This window comes from Triticum dicoccoides, chromosome 1A (genome assembly GCF_002162155.2).
Source record: "Triticum dicoccoides isolate Atlit2015 ecotype Zavitan chromosome 1A, WEW_v2.0, whole genome shotgun sequence".
NCBI lineage: Eukaryota > Viridiplantae > Streptophyta > Magnoliopsida > Poales > Poaceae > Triticum > Triticum dicoccoides.
This window is the reverse complement of record NC_041380.1, coordinates 546,293,138-546,296,557: the sequence shown is the minus strand read 5'-3', so window position 1 is coordinate 546,296,557 and position 3,420 is coordinate 546,293,138.

The following is a 3,420-nucleotide window of genomic DNA, read 5'->3' as shown; positions in this document are numbered from 1 at the left end:
ATTAGGTTATCTTGGATTCCGTCGACGCCGAGGCACCCTAGATGATCAAATTAGGTTATCTTGGATGTCATCGACGTCGAGGCACCCTAGATGATCAAATTAGGTTATCTTGGATGCCGTTGACGCCGAGGCACCCTAGATGATCAAATTAGGTTATCTTGGATGCCGTCGACGCCGAGGCACCCTAGATGATAGGTTATCTTGGATGCCGTCGACGTCGAGGCACCCTAGATGATTAAATTAGGTTATCTTGGATGCCGTCGACGTCGAGGCACCCTAGATGATTAAATTAGGTTATCTTGGATGCCGTCGACGTCGAGGCACCCTAGATGATCAAATTAGGTTATCTTGGATCACAGTAGTAGCCACATTCATCACACTTATTAGCAAACAATAAGAAAATTAGGAGCCACAACTAACCAGAAAGTACTCAATCAAAATTAAGCCATAGCTAACCAGAAGCAACACCAAGTTTTCATCACAGCCCAACAATTCCACTAGGTACCTTACATGAAAGTACTCATGACAACCAGAATAAAGATGTTTAGAACATCAACAGCTAACCAGAAGCAACACAAGTTTTCATCACAGCCCAACAAGTCCACTAGGTACCTTACATGAAAGGTGTCATCACAACCAAAATGCAAATGTTTTGAACATCATCAGCTCAACACAACTTCACCTGCTCCCTTGAGAACAGTTGAACCACTCAGACATCTTAACGGATGGCTTCCTCACTCTTCCACTACCTGCAACTCTTGGGGGGGTGAACTTGTTTCTTCCTCTTGGCCCAGCAGCAGTAGAGGAACTTGGACCTGCACCAGCAGTAGAAGAACTTGGACCAGCACCAGCAGTAGAAGTTGCAGCCCTTGTAGTTTTAGTTTTCTTTGTTGCCCTTGTAGCAGGAGGAGCAGCAGCTGCACTAGGAGCAGAAGGAGCTCTCCTTGGTGCACTGGGAGCTGAAGCAGGAGCAGAAGGAGCTCTCCTTGCTACCCTTGGAGCCCTTGGAAAAGGTGGTGCTGGAGCTGCAGTTTGAGCAGCAGCAGGAGCAGAAGGAGCACTTCTCCTTGGTGGCATGGAAGCAGGAGCAGATACAGTTCTGGGTGTATCATCTCTCCTGCTTTCCTGAAATTACAGCATACAAATGTTAGAAACTGGTATGTGAAATTGTACAAAAACCTACTACAATAGTTACTTGGTGCTGGTTCATTCTCATAGCTAGGGCTGGTTTCAGAGCCTGCTTGCAACTAGTGTATCTATGCCCAGTCCTATTGCAATTGCTACAAGTGATAGTTGCCATCCTAGATGTATCCTTTGGAGCTGGCTTTTCAAACTTGCTCTTTCTCCTCTTTGTCTCTTTGTTTCCTGGCTTTTCTTTGAACACTGGTGGTTCAATGTCAGGGGTTCTAGTCTTTGGCCACAAATCAGGCCCAGGCACAGGGAAAACTATTGGACTATAAGCTGCCTTATACATTGGTTTCTTGAAGAAATCATGAACAAAATCTTCTGGCACAAGTTTTGCCTTGTTGATTGCAGAAACACTATGATTGCAAGGTACTCCACACATGTCCCACTTCCTACAACCACATGTATGATGCAACAAGTTAACTGCATATGTGCTTTCTCCACTTGTCACCTGGAAGAGATCAGGTCCAGCTTTGATAGACTGACAAAACCTAGAATGATGTTTTGCTTCCTCTAGCTTTTCAGCATATGTTGGGCATATCTGCCACTTAGCAGTCTCAGTCTTTGTCCTATTTGCATTGAACTTCACTAACAACTTTGTCCTGATCCCATCTACCATGGTTCTAATGGGTTTGGCTCTGACATCAAGTATCATCTTGTTAAAAACTTCACTTATATCCTGTTTGAATGAACTACAGTTTGAGAATACTACAACAATGCCATGTATGAAATTAATAAACAAAGACAATTAATAAGCAATGCAAGCAATGATTGGAGTAGAGATAGTAGTACCTTTTGCCTGTCAGATATAATAGTGTAGTAGCCAAACTTGCCTGACTCACCACCAATGGCATATTTTAATTGAGTAAGAAACCAAGACCAGCTTGCTGTGTTTTCCTTGTCCACTATTGCAAAAGCAATGGGAAATATGTTATTGTTTCCATCTCTTCCAGTGGCAGCCAAGATTTGCTACCCTGTGGTCAACTTTATGAAGCAACCATCCACACCTATCATACAAGATCACAAGTAGATTACCAACAAATTATTGGGTATGCACATATAAATGTAGAGTCACTAGTTAATTAGTAGGTGTGCACATACCTATGAATGGTCTGCAACCATTAAGGAAACCCTCTTTGCAAGCATTGAGGCAGATGAACAAGCCATGGAATCTTGGGTTTTTGCTTGGATGTAGTTTCAGGTGATTTATTGTGACAATGCATCTACTTCCTGGATTGGTTTCTAGCACAGCTTCTAGGTAATCCCTTATCCTATGATATTGTGCCTTCTGATCTCCTAGGACTACATTTTTGGCTAGCTTTCTTGCCCTATAGGCCATATGTATAGATACCTCTATTCCATGCTTTTGCTTCAGGTTTGAAATTATAGTCTGACAGGTGTGTTGGGGTCTGTCCTCAACTGTTGCTCACATTCATGTGCCAACCACTTAGCAGTAACTTTTGTGCTCTCTTCTACTACTGGGCAGCTGTGATGCAAGTTCAGTTTCTTTATACAGAATGTCTTCTCATGTGCTATCTGAGAAGCTGCAATGAAAAATGGACAATTCTCAAATTTGCAGACAGCTATAATCCTATATGGACAGTTCCTGTGGAAGGCATGGTTCCTATTTTGTGAGATGTGAAAATTAAGAAGTGCCCTCCTGAACTGGGTCACATCTAGGAAACAAAGCTTCTTCATAAATTACTCTTCTGGATTCTCCCTTTGCTCATCATACCAAACTCTGGGCTTCTTCTTTTTAGCCCTGCTCTTCCTATCAGTTGGAAGCTTCACACATTGTCGTGGATTTGTCACGGCAGATGTCCTTGGTGTCAGGACTTAGTCGCGAGGCCAACGCATCTATGTGGTAGCTTGAGAGGGGTTGAGTGGGACGAAAGACGCAGGGCGGATCAACACGCAAGACAAGGGTTTAGACAGCTTCGGGCCCCGGGAAACATCATCCGGTAAAAACCCTACATGCTGTTTGAGGCTAGGTCTCATTATCATCACGAGGGAGTCGCCGTAAACCGGCTCTCCTCTTTGTGTCTAGCCCTAAGATTGTTTCTTCTTGCTTGTAGCTTGTCCCTCTTTGGGGAGCCCTGCCCCTCCTTATATATGTTGAAGGGGCGGTTTACATGTGGAGTCCTATTAGGATTAGGACTAGTCTATCTCTAATACAAACCGGATACAAGTGTTGGTCTTACTCCTTGTAAGGCAAATATTCCTTTCCTCATGGAC